The sequence below is a fragment of the Canis lupus genome, chromosome 2 (genome assembly GCF_048164855.1).
Source record: "Canis lupus baileyi chromosome 2, mCanLup2.hap1, whole genome shotgun sequence".
Classification (NCBI taxonomy): Eukaryota; Metazoa; Chordata; class Mammalia; order Carnivora; family Canidae; genus Canis; species Canis lupus.
The window spans coordinates 83,799,953-83,820,423 of NC_132839.1; the positions used below are offsets into that span (position 1 = coordinate 83,799,953).

At 35.7% G+C, this 20,471-nt stretch overlaps 1 long non-coding RNA gene across 1 annotated transcript; it reads right to left on the reverse strand.

Annotated features, from left to right (window-relative positions):
- Positions 1 to 933: 933 nt before the first annotated feature.
- LOC140610597 (uncharacterized) lies at positions 934 to 8,840 on the reverse strand. The gene is made up of 3 exons (XR_012012187.1): positions 8,691 to 8,840; positions 1,652 to 1,714; positions 934 to 1,002 (listed from the first exon to the last, which is right to left on the reverse strand). It is a non-coding gene; the product is annotated as an uncharacterized lncRNA (long non-coding RNA).
- Between the last annotated feature and the right edge of the window lie 11,631 nt (positions 8,841 to 20,471).

Sequence of the window (20,471 nt, forward strand, 5' to 3'; positions counted from 1 at the left end):
TGGGGGAATCTGGAGTGAATACCACCTATTAGTGTTGGCCTATATTGAGCCAAAATGCCAGATATTTATATAGCTGACTCTCCCAGTCACCAGATATGGCTCCCAAAGCAATGGAGTAACCCCCATGAGGTGTCTCCTCTGCAGAAGGTCTGTGACCCATGTTCAAACTGGAAGGGCCAGTAGCTGGAAGCTGTCTGCTGACCACATTCCTGGAGATGCAATGAATCCTTCCCTGAGGGAAAATCTGGATGGTTCTTTTCTGGGTATACCACGCTGATATCCGCCTTACAATAGGCACTTACTTAAAAAGTGGTCTTTATTTGTATCGTTACTTTACAAGTTTCATTCTTGTAATCCTAATTAGAATATAAGCTACATACTATGGGAACAAAGTTTAATATTTCTTTCGTAGTCATCATAGCACCATATACAGTATGCAGCAAATATAAAGTACCTATTTTTTGAATTATGGATAAAATAATTCAAAGTATAGCATCACCTTTGTCCAAAGTGCATTGAGGATATTGTCAGAATGTTAATTTTTATTATTATTATTTTCTTATAGCAGGAGGTAGGGAGGGACAAAGGGAGTTGGAAAGAGAGAATCTCATCTTAAACAGGCTCCATGCTCAGTGCAGTGCCCAACACGCGGGCTTGATCTTCCAACTCTGAGATCATGACCTGAGCCAAAGTCAAATGTTTAACCAAATGAGCCACCCAAGTGCCCCATGTTGGACTCTGTTCTGAAGGGCAAGTCAAGTATCTATTTTAGGACCAGTATCAATTATCCAAAGTGAGTTGCAGAAATTGTTATAATTACACCCTCAGCTGGATAGAAGTTACTCATTTAACACACATATATGAACTTCCTCTTTTCTGTCAGGCGCAGTTCTCAGCCACAGGGATGCAGCAGCAAACAAAATAGATTACTTATCTGTTCTCACATAGATGACATTCCAGGAGTCTTACAGTGGCTTTCTGAAGACAACACCACAGCTTCGACTATAAACAAAGAAATGTATCACTACAGTTGACCTGACAAAATGGCAGATCAGATAGCGATGGGTGGTTCTTGCTCTACTTTGTGGAGCAAAGTGTCTTAGTCAACCAAGAAGATTCCTAGCTTCAGTGAAATGTTGTAGGAGCAACTTCAGAGGAATGTTTCAAATATTTCTCCTCCACTTCGTAGGAGAAAGCTGCATGGCTTTTTAGTCCCACTGGAAATCACAGTGCTAGATTTTTAGTATTCCAATAACAGTTTTGGATCAACACACAAAGCCCAACCATCTTCCTCTAGTTCCTGACTACAGGCATGTAGAGGTTTCTGCCTCCTGTTTCTCTATGCAAAAACACAGAGCATCCACATCCCACACGTTATATTCCCTCACACAAGCACCTCTATCAAATATTGTCTATCTATGTCAGTATATGGCTAAAGCAAGGAGTTGAGGTCATGATCCCAACTCAGAAAAAGAGCATGACATAGTTTAGTGGGTCAGGGTCTGGCTACTGGGTAATATTGATTTTCTAGTTGCCCACCATGAGACCATGCTCCTTTTACATAATTACAACAATTATTCGATTTACACCATTACCTCTGTTTCTAAATAAGATTTAGAACTACACAACCACCAATAGGAGTATGACTTACCTGGTCACGGTCAGTTAAGGAGCATCTACAGTTGGCAGAGAAAAGCTGGAATTTAAAGCTGCACTGTGAACAAAGGCAAAGGTTAAAAGCATTATTTTAAAAGCCCTTTACCCTGGGGATGTCTTCTGGAAGTGTAAGCCGTCCCTCTTGGGAGAAGTGGGAACACTTTGAGCATTTGTGCATCTGTGATTTCGTCCCAGAGGAGCAAATTTCTTACATGCAAACATGAATCTGTATTAGCTGACAGAGCTCTTCTTGCTGCTGAGACTTCAGTCATGTTTAAGCCACGTGAGTCAGGATAGTGCAGTACAGGGCAGAGGCAGAAAATCACGAGGAAGCATCTTCCAAAAAAGAGGAAATGAACTTACATAAAGGAGGTGATGAAGAAGGAGACTGAGTAGGGGTCCCCTGAGCACATAGATTTTGCTAAGTCTTTATATAGGTTATTGCATGTGTGTCTGCCTGTGAAGGCACAAAGGATATTTTAAATTACTATATAAATGTATCATCATCATCATCATTATATATCGTATGTTATTATTTGTCAACCTCAATATGAAATATACATTCTTAGTCTTTCAGAAATCCTCTTTTCCCAGGGCCATTGTGACTCCAGGAATAACAACAACAAAAAGATTGATTACCCTTCCCTGAAGTCTCCCTATGACCCACTAGTAAAATACAAGGAATGAAAAAGGTAAAGCATCAATAAGAGGTCCATGTTGCTCTGCAAAATCTTTCTTTTTTTAATATTTTATTTATTTATTCATGAAAGATACAGAGAGAGAAGTAGAGACACTGGCAGAGGGAGAAGTAGGCTCCCTGCAGGGAGCCCGATGCGGGACTTGATCCCAGGACCTCAGGATCAGGACCTGAGCCAAAGGCAGATGCTCAACTACCGAGCCAGCCAGGTGCCCCTCTGCAGAATCCTTCTATAACCTTTCTTTTTTATCTTTTGTAGGCCCAGCCATCAGCACCATTATCCTACAGTGGGAGATGTGGTAGGTATTATTTTAGATTATAAGGTATCTCCTTCCTTCCATCCTTCCCTCCTTCTTTTCTAAATTTTTCTTCCTCCCTCCTTCCCTTGCTTCATCCCTTCACATACTTATGCAGCAGCATATACAAAATAATACAGAAGTTATTTATTATGCTATTGTTTTTGATGACTTATGAGCGATGAAGTTTTATCCATACCAAGGATTTGTGCTGTATGGTTTTCTTCTTTGCGCAAAATTTAATTCATTTGCCTCAAGGCCAAGAGCCAACATATTGATTTATGGCTGTCAGCTTGATTATATTTTCCTGCTAAAATATACTTTTAAAATATTAAAATATGTTAGTTGATATATTAAAATTAATTATATAAAAATTATATAAAATTAATTATATAAAAATTATATTAATTACTTATGTAACCCAATAGGTTTAAATGAGAAACAAACTCATTTCACTTTTTATGATATGATTCAACATTTTACACAAATGTTTTTGTCCTTGGGGTTAAGGATAATTGGTGCCCTTTGTATGGGACAGGGAAATGTAAAAATCATATAAACGTGTTAAATTAGTTTCCTAGAGCCTCGGTAACCAATTATCAAAAACTTGATTGTTTAAAGTGATAAATATTTATTTAGCTCTCACAAAAGTCAGGAAGCCAGAGGACTGAGATCACATTTTCCTCGGGGCCACCCTCCTTGCAAAGGGTGTAGATTAGAAAACTTCCTTAGCTCTTGCAGCTTCTGGTGTCTGCAGGTGCTCCTTGGTTTGTGGCTGAATAATACCAACCTTCGTGTGTCTTCACGTGACCTTCTTCCATCTCTCTGGGTGTCCTTTTCTGTCTTAGAAGGTCATTCACATTGGATTTAAGGCCCACTGCAGGCCAGCATGATTTTGTCTCAATCCTTACCTTTATTATACCTGCAAGGACCCGATTTCTTAATAAAAGCATATTCCGAGGTTGGGGGTAGACATGAATTCTTGGAGGGACACCGCTAAACCCACTACATGCATTAATGCAAAAGGTGAGCATTTTAGAGTTGTTACAAGATTGGATGGATGCTGTGATAGCCACTAAGATCTTTCATGAGTGAAGGACCCACTGGATGTGCTGTTGGCAGGAGACCCCCAAACATCAGTAATCTTTTTTGGGAATTATCTTAGCTGAAAAGGACCACCTCATCCAAGATTCTGTGAGTGGGTTGCATCCAATGACTGATGGGGGAAAGGCGATGAAGACATAATGTTCTTTCCTCCACTCGTGATAGCTCTCAAGGGACATCATGCCTTCACCGCTCTATGCAGGGTCAGCTCAGGTTTCCACTGAGGTTGCATTCCATGTTGACATCTCAATCTGCCTCATGCAGTTCTCCCATCTATCTTTATCTTTCCCTCCCCTACCAGATGCCTCCTACACAGCTTGCAAGGGCACTCACTTACAAACCTTCCTTATACTAAACTTGTTCCAGATTCTACTTCCAGGGGATTTCTTCCTGCTATAGAAGATATGGATACACAACTTATACGAATGTTTCACAGAATAATACTAATCTCCATTATCTACTATACCTTTTATTATATTATCATTTTGCTTTATTCCATCCTATCCTTTATGTTCTACTTGTCCTATCCTATCCTATCCTAGCATCTTAACCTACCCTATCTTGTCTCAAACTATTCCATTCTATCCCATTGTGTATTGTGGGCAGAGATTAAAGAATTTGTGTCAAGAAAGACTCAGTAGGAACCACAAACAATAGTTGGAAGAAACATTGCTCTTGTGTGCTTTGCTGTGAAAATAAAGCACATTTCTCTAACTGCAGTTACATTGACTCCTAAAAGAAAAATGTTTAAATTTACAAATATATTAATAGCCCTCTAGACCATGCAAATGGTAAGTTGGGTTATTAGGTTTTGCCAAAGTATTATTTGAATTTCTAGAAATGCCTATAAAAATGCATCTTAAAGATGTAGCCAATTACTGGCAAGATTGAAATGAACAAAAATGCATAGAATGTGAAATATAAATTTAAAACATTCTTATTTAAAATATTTGGAATGTCTCATCCTAAGGTAGTAAAGAAAGTTTGATTCAATAAGCAAAGACACAAACACATATTTCTTACTATGAATCAGAATTTGCCCTGATACATTTAAACTTGCAAGGTAATAGGACACAACAAATTTTCTTGTGGTAGCAGATCTTTGATACCAATTTGCACATTTTCTGCCTTCTATTTGGTACACTTTTAGAATGAATTACACACCCCAAAATTCTGTAAAACCTCATATCAAACATGTTAAGTCCTTCATCCCCTGCCGTCTTTTGTTTTATCCATACAAATCTTTTCTTTAAATATATCAACTTTTATTGTTTTCCTTTTCAAAACAATGAAATTCCTGCTTTGATATGGTTGTGTGTTGGTCTTTAAGATTAAATAATTGAAAAAAAAATGATGTAGGTGTAGTACAGTGGGAAAAGTTCTAATCTTGGTCTTTAGTTTGCCCAGTTGGAATTCTATTAGTCAATATTTTAAAAAATTAAGTATTGGGTACTTCATGTCTTCACTTTAAAAATAATAATAATAAGACTGGCATACATGTTTTAAGGTTGAATGCCGAACTGATTTTTTAAGGAAAACTTCTGAAAGGAATCTAGAGTTCAAGACATATACAGGCTTGACAATAATTTTTTTAAAAAATTAAAAAATAAAGCATCAAATGTTGGTTTTTAAGTCAACTGTCAAGTTGGTATCTGGTACTTCTCATTGTAATATATCAGGAACTATGCAGATTTCAGAGAAATATCCTCTTTCCTTATTAAGAACCTACTAGATGGAGGTTCCGTTAGGACTTATAGGGATATAAGTATGAGTCAGACATATTCAGGGGCCATAAAAAATAGAGAGAAGGGGGTAAAAGAGATAATTATCAGCAAGAACTTGTTACCATTAATAATGCGAACATTGACATGAGAGAGACATAACTGAGATTTCAAAATATAACAGGAGATCAGGTGTTAGAAGTTTTCTTAAAAGAAAATTGACCACTGCACATCTATTATAACAACAAAAAAACAACAACCTGACCCCACCAGATGCTGGTGAGGATGTGAAGACACAGGAACTCTCATTCATTACTTGTGGTAATATAGCTTGGTACAGCCATTTTGGAAGATGGTTTGGCACATTTTAATAAAACTTTATATACTCTTACCTATAATTTAGCAATCGTGTTCTTTGATATTTACTCAGATAAGTTGAAAACTTATGTCTACACAAAACCTGCAAATGTTTATAGTAGCTTTATTCATAATTTCAAAACTTGAAATTACCAAGGTTATTTCAGAAAGTGAAAGGATAAACTGTGGTATATCCATATGGTGGAATATTATTCACCACTTCAAAGAAATAAGCTAAGTCATGAAAAGACATGGAAAAAACTTGAACACATAGTATTAAGTGATAGAAGCCAGTCTAGAAAGTCTATGTACTGTGTGACTCCAACAATATATGACTTTCTGGATAAGAAAAACTATAGTGAAAGTTAAGGGATCAGTGGTTGCCAGGAATTGGGAGAGGAGGGCTTAATAGACAGAAAACAGCATTTTTAAGACAGTTATTGTGTCTGATACTATAATACTGCATACAGATCATCATGCATTTATCAAAATCTGCGGAATGTACAACACCAGCAATTAACCTCAATAGAAAATACGAACTTGGAGTGATAATGATGTGGGAATGTAAGTTCATGGATTGCAACGAATGTATCATTCTTTTGCAAGATGTTGATAGTGGGAGAGGAGGGTGTGGAGGACAAGATATATAAGGGAATCTTACTTTCCTCTCAATTTTTATGTGACTCAAAATAAAGCTAAAGGTCTATTAAAATAAAAAACTCCAAACAAATTAATATTACAAATCTCAGAGAGTTGTAATAAAACAAAAAGTGCATCCTTCAAAAAAGAGAAAGGCATTATAGCATGAAGTAACAAAGAAAATCTTAGAAAATATTTTCTTGTTTAAGGTGAAATCAATTTTACATATTATAAATTGTCATAAAGAACTAAAGGATAATAGCCAAGGCTATTATGTAAATTTACCTATTACTATATCTATTTGAGGAAAAAAAATTAAATTTTCCTCAATATCCAGAAGTAGAAGATTCCCTAAGTAAAAGATGATTTGTACCACATAGCAGGATATTTTATAGTCATTAAAAATGAAGATATAAAACAGAATTAATGAAGGAACAAGTAAAAAACCAAAAGAATGTATTAATTTTTGATGAGCTCAAATGACATTTATATATTTGTTCATCACTATTTAGAAAAACAATTCACTCTCCAGCTTTCAGGAGACTAAGGGAAAGCTATGCCTTGCAACTGCTGAAAACTTAGTTGAGTTGCCAAGAAAGCAGCATGGAGATAATCACATACTTCTGATAGGGCTCTTTTTTTTTTTTTTTTTTTTTTCTCAAAAGATGAAGCAATATTCAAGATTAATCAGTTGTAAGCTATCTTCCTGTCATCAACAATGCATAAGTAGCAAAGAGAAAGAAGTTGTGGAAAGAGTTGAACAGCTGAATAATGAATGTGTGTGTGTATTTTGTTAGATGCATATTATATATGCAATCTCTAAATCCCATTTTGCTGTTATATATAACCAAATTATATACAAATAATATATATTTATATGTAATTACACACACACACACACACACACACACGATACCAAATGGGGATCCAAAGATTCAAAATCCATTGTAAAAGAAAGTGAAGTGGGAAAATTAAAGTCACAGATTGATTCACTCAGAACATTTAGAAAAGAAAAAAAAAATCTGATTAAATGTTCTTCAAACCAGTAGATGAATGGCTTGAGGCTCTAAATCAGATTGGATAAAAAGTTACAAAATCTACACAAAGTATTTCCTTTTTCATTAGGAACTATCTTTAAGAAAATCTACATTTTTAAAATTGAAATATTGACTGAAAAAAGTTCTGTTTCAAATCAAAAGTCTTAAAGAATGACTAGAAGTACAAAGGTCTGAGGTAGCCAGTCAGATGCGTTGTGTTACAAATGAGCTGCAAGACAAATGAGATCAAAGCAAATTCCAGCTCTTATTTTATTTTCTTGCTTGTTTATATAACATATAACATTGGCTTTGTGGCGTTATGTGGCATATTAATATTTGATGCATTTCTGCTTAACTAGATCATTCTAAAAAAAAAAAAAAAAAAAAAAAAAAAAACTAGATCATTCTATACAGCCCTGAGTCTCGTCCTTCTTAGAATAGATAGGATATGATCTTAAATAGTGTTTTCTAGATTTGTGAGCTTAAAAATAGTAACTGATAGTAAAATCATAATAACCTAATGTGGAGAAAAAAAGAAAAGAAAAACCTTAGGAACATTAAGACAATAGCAAAAAAATGGATCTACGTTATTTTGTCTTAACAGGCATCAAATTCTTTAGCTACTCTCAACATACCAATCATGTTCTCTACTTCTGGTAAGAAAATAATTTTAAAAATAACCCTTTGGAGTCAAGGAGTAAACTGGATGTCTGTTCATTTCTTTGTTTTAAACTTAAGGACAGAGTGGCCCCCACATCTCAGTAAATAGCAAAAGGCTCTAGCAATTTTGGCCCTGGAATCATTAAAATAAAACAAACACACAGAAAACAGCAACAAAGTAAAGCCACACAAAGTACCAAAAAGTTGTAGCCCAAGGCATACCCCAAGTCCAGGATCCTGGCTACCTGAGTTCAAAGTATTGAGCCTTCACTCTTCCTAAAACTCCTCTGTGATATTTATTGTCCTAGAACAATCTGTAAACTGTGCCAATGACTCTCCCTCGTCACCAAAAGCAGAGACACAGAGCTCAGAAAGGTCATAGTGTTCTAATAAACCCCTCTGAGAAAACAGCACGCACATCCAAGATTTCAATTCTCTTGGAATCAATAAACTTCCAAATGTCTCTGGGAAGCCATGCTTCTTGTGAGGCAGGTTGTCCTTTCCAGATCCACGGGCGTCTTACCTTGGGTGCTTCAGCACTTAGCAGGTCGATTAACTGTTACAAGAACTGATTCCCCTAAGGAAATGGGTCCTTATCTTTTCGGCCCAGCGAGCTGAAGGCGAGCTCTAGTGAATAGAGAAGGGAGGAAGTGAGTGAAGGAATTCGGTAGTACAGCACAGGAGGAAGAGCAGACTGATAGGGTGTGTAGATGGGATTTGGTTGGCTGCCTGCCTCTTTTCCTTCCTATTCTGTGCTCATATCTCAATATTTTAGTTTTACTTATTCATCTTTTTTTTTTCCTCCCCCGTAATAGGAAAATATTCTAAGCCTGGCCAAAAATCCTACATGATAGTAAAAGCAGCAAGATCATCTGCAAAACAAAAGCTCCCCTCAGACACATTAAAAGCTAGGCAGAAATTGGTTAATACTTCTCCAGTAGCTGTTTTGCTCAAAGCTGATTTGTTCAACCTTGTGGACTCTCCTTTGGGAGCTTAGAACACTTACTGTAAGTACATTTGTGCCCCATGAAATCACAGTCAACTGAGCGAGCTATACATCAATTAATACTTTGCATGAGCTATGTCTCCCCTCAAATGTAAAATCAGCAAAGTCCACAAGTTTGAATAGTGCATTTAAAATACACTAATAATGCCTATCTTCAGAACAAAAGAATCCTGATTTCTGAAAGTGCTTCACTGAAACTTTACACAGAGAAAATACTTCTTTTCCAAATAATTGATTATATTCAAACTTCCATAAGTTGAAAATAATTGGTATAGGTTAAAAGTATCTTTTTTTTTCATTCCTTTTTGGTCTTGTTCAACAATTTTTTACTTTACAATATTCAGATCCTATTTACTTAAGTTTGACTTCCATGATTTCACATAATTTGTGAAAAAAATAATTACTGCTTTAAATCTGTAGTGTGTTCCCTGTGCATGCTTCTTCCCTGTGCATGCTTTTCCTGGCTACCACTTATTCTTTCATCTGAAAGTATATTAAAGAGTAGATTCAGGTACCATGATACTATCTCTAATCCAAACAGAAATTGGGTTTATATTTATGATACAGGAAAAAAATTGAAGTGATTTAAAAATTTAAAGAAAGACCTATCTGCACTTCACTACTGAATGTCTGGGTTGTTTTATCAACAACTGACTGAGTCAATATGTAGCAATTAAAAGCAGAGATTCTGGAGCCAAACTACAGAGATTCTAAAGAGCCAAACAGGTTTATGTTCTGTTTTTTGTTTTTTCGTTTTTTTTTCATTTATTTTCTGTGTGACCTTAAAAAGTTTACCTAATTTCTTTCCTTTCAGTGAATTCATCTGAAGAAAGTGGCTCATAATACTAAATTAACTTATTAGAATTAAATGAATACACACATAGGCACAGAGTAATTAGAATTCTCTTTGGTAATAGAAATAATAGATAGATGGATAGGCACAAGTGCAATGAATATGTTAGCCATAATTCCTGAATTCATGAGCACAGTATGTGCCTTATCAAATCTTGAAATTATCTTCAAAACTAAAGAGATATTGTTTTTAGCTCAAACCTTTTGCCATAACTTGTATACACACGTAACAACAACAACAAAAAAACTTCTAATTATATAACAGCACTACAAGTACACATGTTCTAAGGAACTAAAACAAATATGCACAGTTCTTGATGCACAGAAGGCCCATAGGAAATGCTCAGTGACTTGAAGTTAGGCGGGAAGAAAACAGAGCTTTGTCATTTGATTCTGATATTCTCATATTGACAGAGTATTTGTTCTGTATGGGACAGTCAAGAAGGTTAGGCCAGGACCCAAGAATACAAAAATGAATAATAAATATAAATATGTGTGTGTGTTGATGTTACAAGGCATTATATTTTTAGTAATAGAAGTCTTATTTACAGAATAAGAAGAGAATGAGCATATCTGAAAAAAAATCTGGAATAGTTCACCAAATGAGGCTTTATAGTTGGATTTTGGATGGGCAAGACAATCTGAGCTTGCAAAATGGATACTGAAATGGGAATGAACAACATTTGAAATAACATAAGAATAGTGGTTGAACCTGAGGGACTTGAAAATAATTCTATAGGCATAGTGTTCAGGTACCTGACACCCAGTAGGAGAAGAGTGTTTTGGAGACACAGATAAAGAGAACACAGCCTACAAACAGCCTTCAACAACATGCTCACAATTTTGTATTTATTTTCTAGCATTTGAGAGCTCCTGCAAATGTTGAATAGAAGAGCTTTATAATCAGATTTCCCTTCCAGAAAGATCACTGTAGTGGCAGTGATGTAGGAGTACTCCAGGGAAGAAAGGGTAAACATTTCAAGGAAATTATTTCAGTGAAACCACCTGAGTATAAATGAATGTATTACAATGAAGAGAACAAACAGACATAAGACAAGTTAAACATCCTTAAAAACCAAACATATTTGAGATGAATTGGGAAAGATGAACAGCTATCATGGTGGATGTCCCCAGACGGTGATGTGCTGGTAAACTGGCTCCCTGATAAGAACAAAATCAAAAGTGCTGAATTGTAGTATCTGCCAATTTCCGTGGTATAAATTTTCCAGTGAAGTGAATTACAAGCTGTCAACCTGATGTCACTGAAGGTGGAATTGGGGAAAATGTGCACAATTGGGTCTCACAAGCCAGTAAAGATCTGGTTCCAGAACACCACTTCCTAGGATCACTTCCTTATAAAAAATCAAGTTGACTGAGATGTAACAAAAACTGGAGCAAATAGAGAGAGACAAGTTTTGAAAGAGAGAGAGATTCGTTGTGAACTTAGTTTGAAATATACTGACTGTAATTTGCTTATGAGACATCCAGATACAGATGCTCATGCTAGTGGCTGTTGAGTGGGAGGATTGCTGGGGAGCAGAGGGACCTATTGCTATCACCGTGGTGAAAATTGAAAAATACCTGCCTAAGACGGTATTTGCAAGAGATATAATTGAAAGGACATATTCAAATGATATTTAAAAGCAATAAATTACATAACAGAATTTGTAGAATGAGGAGGAGCCAAGTGTGTTTTCAGATTTCTTACCTAGATGACTGTTTTTTTTTTTTTTTTTTCTTCCTGTTGCTGTTTTAACCAAGGGACACAAGTCACAGAAAGAGGCATGTAGGTTTGGGTACTAACAAAATAATAAATGAAATTTTATATATATATAGTATAAACTATATATATATATAGTTTCAAATAACTATATATATATAGTTTCAAATATATAAACTATATATTTATATGTAGTTTCAAATACCTACATCATTGCAGATAGCCTGTAGAGAGTTGGCCTCAGTGGAATAAATGGATGGGCCATCAATAAACAGTGACTAAGAGAAGAAAAGGATCTTCAGTGGTGGGAAGGGAGGAGGAAACGCTCTGGGGAAAGGAAACACAGATGCGAGATAATCTGTAGAACGTTTTGATGATGTGAGAAGCGGTAAAAGAAAAGAAATGTTCTTATCAGGATGGGGAAGGGCTCAAATGCTAAAGAAAGGAGGATTCGAGAAAACCAGTGAAGATGCTGGAGGAATGAGCATGATCCAATAACTTTACAAAGAATTTGTAATTTGTGAGATGATTTAGAAGAGGAAGAGCAAAACACAAAGCCTTCAGGGGCCATTTGAGGTGGTCTGGGCTTGAATAGATGGGAACTGGACATATGATGAAAACTCATGATATTTGAAAGGAAGGAAATATTTAAGACCACCATTTCCTTTTATAGAGTAAGACTACTCACAGAGAAAGAACATTTTCCCTTTGCTCAGCCAGACGTTCAGAAACTGAAATAATAGCCAGCAAAGTCATTAATATTTTAAACTTCACGGTAAGGCTTACAAGTTTAAAAAGAGAAAAATAAGGGCAGGGAATGCCGTGCCCATCAGAGGAAATGCAAATAAGCTCAGAACTGGGACAGTTTGGGCTGCAGGTGAGGTGGGATAACATGCCAAATGGAAGGGACAGAGTGACAAGGTGAAGCAAACTGACCTGGGCCATTGCAGTGAACTTCTTTGCCTTGAAACACTGTGTCGGGATCCCTGAGTGGCACAGCGGTTTGGCGCCTGCCTTTGGCCCAGGGCGCGATCCTGGAGACCCGGGATCGAATCCCACGTCGGGCTCCCGGTGCATGGAGCCTGCTTCTCCCTCTGCCTATGTCTCTGCCTCTCTCTCTCTCTCTCTGTGTGACTATCATAAAAAAAAAAGAAAGAAAGAAACACTGTGTCTCGTTCCTCATACTGGAAGCATACTTAACATTTTATTTTGCTATACAAAATGTAAAAATAAAAGTAGATCAACTCGGAGCTATTTATGTATTCCCTCCAAGATTGTGCATCTTTCAGAAAAACCATCTTCCAGAATGGCTTATAATTGATTTCAGACATACAATACATCAGAATAAATATAGTTTTTGAAAGTTTGCTATTCACACCATACGAAGTATCAAATGCCATTACTAAATATCCCATTTCCGAGTATTTATATTATCTTGCCATTATCGTGTAGCATTGATAGACACATTAAGTTTTATTACCATTTTTACATATAATTTTTATAATTTGGAGAAATATTTTTCTCTACCATATTTGGTTCCTCCTTTTGATGATATGCTATAATCATGATATAAACAAGTTAAGTGATAAATTACTTAGACTTCTAAGTAAGGTCTATTAGACCACTTTTTTTTTTTTTAATTTTATTTAGATTCAATTTTCCAACATAAAGTATAACACCTGGTGCTCGTCTCATCATGTGCCCTCCTTAATGCCCCTCACCCAGTTACCCCATCCTTCCACCCATTTCTCTTTCTGGTACCCTTTGTTTGTTTCTGAGTCAGGAGTCTCTCATGGTTTGTCTTCCTCTCTAATTTTTCACCACTCAGTTTCCTCCCTTCCCTTATAGTCCTTTTCACTATTTCTTATATTCTCCATATGAGTAAAACCATATGATGATTGTCCTTCTCCGACTGATTTATTTCACTCAGCATAATACAGTTCTGAGTTCCATCCACATCGAAGAAAATAGGAACCATTCATTCTTTCTGATGGCTGAGTAATATTCCCTTGCATATATAAACCACACCTTCTTTATCCATTCATCTGTTGAAGGACATAGTGGCTCCTTCCAGATTGGCTATTGTGGACATTGCTGCTATGAACATTGGGGTACAGGTGCTTCTTCACCTCACTATATCTCTATCTTTGGGCTAAACACCTAGTAGTGCAATAGTTGGATGATAGGGTAGCTCTATTTTTTACTTCTTGAGAAATCACACTGTTTTCCAGAGTGGCCGCGCCAGCTTGCATTCCCACCAACAGTGCAAGAGGGCTCCCTTTTCTCTGCATCCTCTCCCACATTTGTTGTTTCCTGTCTTGTTAATTTTAGCCATTCTCACTGGTGTGAGGTGGTATCTCATTGTGGTTTTGATTCGTATTTTCCTGATGGCAAGTGATGTGGAACATTTTTTTCATGTGCTTGTTTGCCATGTGTAAGTCCTCTTTGAAGAAATGTCTGTTCATGTCTTCTGCCCATTTCATGACTGGATTTTTTTTTAAGATTTTATTATTTATTCATGAGAGACACACAGAGAGACGCAGAGACACAGACAGAGGAAGAAGCAGCCTCCATGCAGGGAGCCCATGTGGGACTTGATCCCAGGACTCCAGGATCTCACCCTGAGCAAAAGGCAGGTGCTTAACTGCTGAGCTACCCATGTGTCCCTGACTGTTTGTTTCCTGGGTGTGTTGAATCTGATAAGCTCTTTACAGATCTTGGATACTAGCCCTTTTTCTGATATGTCATTTGCAAATATCTTCTCCCATTCTGTAGGTTGTTTTTTTAATTTTGTTGACTGTTTCTTTTGCTGAGCAGAAGCTTTTTATCTTGATGAAGTCCCAAAATAGTTCATTTTTGCTTTTGTTTCCCTTGCCTTCATAGATGTGTTTTGCAAGAAGTTGCTGTGGCCAAGTTGAAAAAGGTTGTTGCCTGTGTTCTCTTCCAGGATTTTGACTATTAATTCAAAAAGTATTATTTCTTAATAGGTATAAAATCAGCAGGTGTATACTATTTTAAAGTTCATAAAGAACTTTTATGAACTCTAGTTCATCTTCACTTCTACTCTGGAAGCCATTGGAAAGTGTGCTGAAAATCATTCTATTAAGCAGCATTAATTAATATTCCCATTTGATTGAAAAAGTACAGAAAGTCAAGAAATTTTAATGATTAAGCCGTGATCAATGACATTTAATACAGATATTCTAGCTCTACATCCTCATACTTCTTCTCTAGATGAAGATGGACAGAACAAGACAATTTCTAACTTGTTTATATTAGACTTCAAATAAAATCTAAAGATAAAAAGGATGGGGAGGTGGGTCTGAGTCAAAAGTAACAGCAAATAAGTGAATATCTGCTTCTATTTTTAGGGACCATAGTGAACACCAGAAGACAACCACATAATATTATCATTTTTATTTATTTAATTAAATAAACATATTGAATATGTTTATATTATATATAAATACACATATAGTTTATATTATATATAAATGTACTAAATACGTGTATATTTAAATTTATCAGAAATCTGAAAATGCAAGAAAACCTAAACAAAGTAAATTTCTGAAAAAAAAAAAAAAAAAAGATGTTTATAGGAGAAAGAGATCTCAGCTCCTCTTACTCCTGCAGAAGGACGAGAAAATAATAAACCTGCCAAAGTCTGGAGTAGGAAAAAGCCTAACTAAAAGTTAATAAACCATTAGTGTCCAGGTTATAAGCCATACAAAGCACCTTGGGCTCTCAGGAACCAAAGGCTGAGCAGCCAACAAGCAGGAGCATTGAAAGACATCTATCTGACAGATGGCTGGCCTTCACCTCCAGAAGGCTGAGTGCTGAGTATGAGAAATAAAACATCTCCAGCGTTACAGAGAGTAAGGCCTCCCATCTTCTGAACGCTGAGAGAAGAGTAGAATCATAGAAAGAATCTCTGGAGTTATAGAAAGCTCAAGGCAGATCTAGAGGTGAAGAGAACTATACAGCAATTCCAAAGCTGGGTGGCTAGATGATACGGCAGAGAGATCAGCTTCCATAAAAAATTGTAGAACACTCAACCAGGCAAGCAAGTATAATTTATATTTAAAAGAAGAAATAATTAATAAAGATAAACCCAGAGATAAGATGTTAGAATTATCAGACAAGAGCTTGAAAAAAATGTGGGCTTCACAGGAAATATGGAAAACAAATGTGAAATGATGGGAAATTTTAGCAGAGGCATAGAATCTACAAAAACAAACCAAAAGTAAATACTAGGGAAAGATATACATAGAAATATTCATATGTAAATGTAAATGTAGGTATAAATATATGCATATATATAGATATCAAGAAATAGATAATATCAAATGAAGAATTCATTAAATAAACTTATAAATAAACAAAATACAAGGAAGAAAATGCATGACCTTGAACTTGAAGATAAATACACTATGAGAAAACAAGAGAGTGGAAAAAAAGAATAGTACATGTGAGATCTGTTGGAAAATATCAGATTGCTCACCATATATACAAGCGGGGCCATATTTTTAAGGAAACAGAAAGTCCTTCAGCATTTTTCATTGTGGTTTATTGGAATTGGAATCTCTCAGCCTCTATGAGTCTGAAAATGTATTTATCTAACTTTCATTCTGAATCTTATTTTATTGTATTTTATTTTATTTGGATTCTATTGCATTTTATTGTATTTGAATATAGAATGCAAATACAATATGAGGTTTGATATAGAATTATTTGAATATAGAATTTGAGGGTATTTGAAGTTATTTTATTTGGCTAAACTGGTGATGGGAATTAAAGAGCACACTTGTGAGGAGCACTGGATATTATACCAAGTAATGAATCACTGAAGTCTACTCCTGAAACTAGTATTACACTAGATGTTAACTAACTAAAATTTAAATTAAAACTTGAGGGATGCCTGGATGACTCAGCAGTTGAGCGTCTGCCTTCAACTTGGGGCGTGATCTTGGGGTCTTGGGATCGAGTCCCACATTGGGCTCCCCACAGGGAGCTTGCTTCTCCTTCTGCCTGTGTCTCTGCCTCTCTCTCTGTGTCTCTCATGAATAAATAAAATCTTAAAAGAATAAATAAAAATAAAACTTGAAACATGAAACAAACAAAAACCAAATAGAGGTGTTGGGTTTAGTTAAAGCAGGCAGAGATCTTTTAGTTTTTATGGAGAAAAGCAAGGAATATTTTTAGTGATTAATGCAAGCAAAGAGATTTGGTGATGGAATAGTTCTAATGGTAACACTTGAGTTTTCCTAGAGTCAATAGAGAGAAAAGAAGTAGTAATTAATACTTTGATAAGAGAAAAGATAATGGTTTTTTCGAGGGTTGCTGAATAGGGTTTTCAGCAATGATGGATCCCTACTAGTGATTTATCCTGAAGAAGTCTGTGTATTTTCTAGCCATATTCTTCAGCTAGGTTTAGCAGCAGTTGGGTTTATGTCAGGCTAGTGTAATAGAGAGTGACAGAGGAGACAGGGAGTGGGAAACATGTGCAGGATGATATTCACAGAGACAGGCTAGGAAAGATAAGTCATGTGGGGAGGCATGCAATGTTTTCACCAAAGCCACCAACAGTGAAAAACTGATAAAGGGTCATGGATTGAACGGCTGGGCTCAGGATAAATATGAAACCATTATAGGGAAAAAATGTGTTAAAGAGGGTAATGATTTTTAAAGTTTTCTTATAATTTATGGGTTTGACTCAGATAAATTAAGATGTAAGCCACAATGAAATTAGTTTTATTTCCTAAAAGAAAGTGGTGGTCAGTTTCTCCTCTCCCTCTTCCTCCTCCTCCTTCTCTTGTTTTGTCTCTTAAGGCTAATTTTACTTTATAAAAGGAATCACATGTAAATTGCCAATGAACTGACTTTACTTGAACCTGCTCTAAGAGGAATTCTTCATGGGATTTCAGCTACTTCTTTACCAGGAAATCATCTATTCGTCCCTGTACACCCACTAGAAATGTAAATGTCTTTGTGAAGATTTTTCCAAGGCCCTTCTGTCAGAGTTAATCACTCTCTTCAATGTTCCCATAAAACTTTGTACTAAAATTCTATTACACGGGTGGCATTTGTGTTTGAGTGTTCCCAATGTATACATCCTACATAGGATTATGAGTTCCTCAAAGAAATGCAGTTTATCCTATTCATTTCAGAATCTCTTCTGTTTCATTGCCTCTAGCTCAGAAGATGCTCCATAAATATTTGCTGAATGAATCTATTTTGTTAAGCAAAGAACACTTGCAATAAAATGACTGCCCCAGAGTTTTTAATAAATGGCATATCTTTCTGCAAATATTGAAGTGAGATCAGATTTCTTTAGGGTAGGACATACATATATTAACCAAGCACAAACAATCAAACCTCCAAGGTTTTTCTCTCCTTTTTGGACTGAGAGCTGTCTAAAACCAAACTAAATTATCTCTATCATTACAACAAGGAAGGGATAAATAATTTACACATTTAAAGGGTATTTTTGTCTCAGCAGCGAGTTTAATGATCACCTATTAAGTGAAAGACTCTCAAACTAATGAGGTTGGATTGATCTGTAAACAAAACTTTGAACAATTATTTCAAAGTCATTGTTGTTTCTGATCTATTTTCTATTATGCCTCTTCCACATTTTTTCATATTCCTGTTCAGAACTCTGAACAATGATCCACATAGATCTAGAAGCTTGAATAAAAATTAGGTACTACCAAATCATTGTTTGGTAAGATTGTATGGAGCCCTATAGATGCTTAACTTCCTGAAACTCCAATCAAAACTTATCTTGTATTTGATCACTTAGTATCCCATTCTTCTTAGAAGCAGGCAAAGTAGGCTTCAAGAACAAGTGAAAATGGCAGAAAATATCTTGATCCTTCTGTCACTGTTAAACATCAAGTGGGAATTCCACCTATTCTTAATAATCAATTGGATTCTTCTTCCTATTAAAAAACAATTTGGATTTTAAATGATTTCCTTTGCTGATTTGATTGATGGTGAACATTTCAGCAAAAATTCCAAAAGAAGTATTTCTTGGCCTTTTCAACCTACTCCCTCAATAAAGACATGTCATTAGAGCAGCTACAATATTTTGCTGCATTCCTAAGAAACTTTTCTGCTATGGTCATGAATGAAGCAGGAGTGAAACCATCTGCTTTCCTTCTTATCGGATTATAGAAGAAGCCTTGAAAGAAAATAATAGATTGGGGGAATTATCAGGCACAGGACTATTGCCTTCTTGGAGTGCCAGTGATGTCACCTCTGGAACACGGATTTAGAAAATGTTAGATTTAGAAAATCTAACTCCATTTATCACATGTTAGCCACGGGCCCAACCTAGGGCCTGGTGCTAAATTCTCCCATTGTATGTTTAGGATACAGTTGGAACAAGTCTATGCAAGTACTACCCCATGATTTTTGTTAACACAGAGCTATTTTTTTCTTTTCCTTAATGTGCATGTCTTCTTCATTAGTGTGGTAATACTATAATCATATAACATTGATGCATTGAGTTGTTTTCTAAACTAAATATATTGAAATATATTGATGAAACTTAAAAGATTGAAAGAGCTTTCCTGTTCCATCCAAATTCAGGGCACTCCTACATTGTAGACCTGCTTACTCAGAGTTTTGTGGCTTTGTGTTTTCAGATTTATTTCAGGAAAGATTCTAAAAGAAAAGAAAAACTCAAAATAGAACACAAAGCATTGTCACTCAGAATAAGGTAAGGGAAACAAACAGCACCACTGTGTCCTTACTCTGAAGTCAGTACAATTTGATAGTCTACCTTGAAAGAATTCATATAATAATGTATTTATAGAAAGTGTGCGATTTTAAGAGTGTCTTGTTCTATTTCTGTTTATGAGACTTTTGCTGAGTACCTACTACTGCATTACTTTTGCTAAATACATTCACATAATTAAAAGGACAAGAAACACTCCACAGACCTCTTGCCATAATATCAAAAGATCTTTGCATTTCTCTGTGTCTTAGCTAAATTTGAATAAGTCACTTATACTCCTTGTTATTCTCTCTGTATATTTTTGAGAGAATAATTACTTTGGTAATTGCTTCAAAAATGTTTCTATTTTTATTATTTTAAAAATTTATTGTATTTAAATTCAATCAGTTAACATATAATGTATCGTTAATTTCAGATGTAGAGTTTAGTTACTCATCCTTTGCATATAACACCCAGTGCTCATTATATCACATGCCCTCCTTAATGCCCATCACCAATTACTCCATCTCCCCATGCACCTCCCCTCAAAAAAAATTTTTTTTTTGGTTTAAAAAAAATGAATGGAAAGAATCTCTGTGCGTCCTGTTGGAATTTACCCTGTATTAGATTATTTGGGTAGTTTTCCTGAAAACAATCACCGAACTAGAAGGGATTTGCAAATAATATAAGCAGAAAAAAAATCACCTCAAATTATGGACTATGTTCTTAGCCAATATTATGATAATGTCATATCAGAATATCTACCTATCTATCTATCTTCCACATTTGAAGTCCCTTGCTGGCCTGATTCTCCAGTGTTATTGACATATCATTTATATCAGCTTTTATTATACCTCTGAGATTCTACAAGTGCCTTTGATTATATGACACATTTTCAACTGATGTGTGACTACAAACCTGACTAGTCCTCTTGAAGCTAAAGAAGCAAGCAGGGGATCCCTGGGTGGCTCAGCTGTTTAGCACCTGACTTTGGCCCAGGGCATGA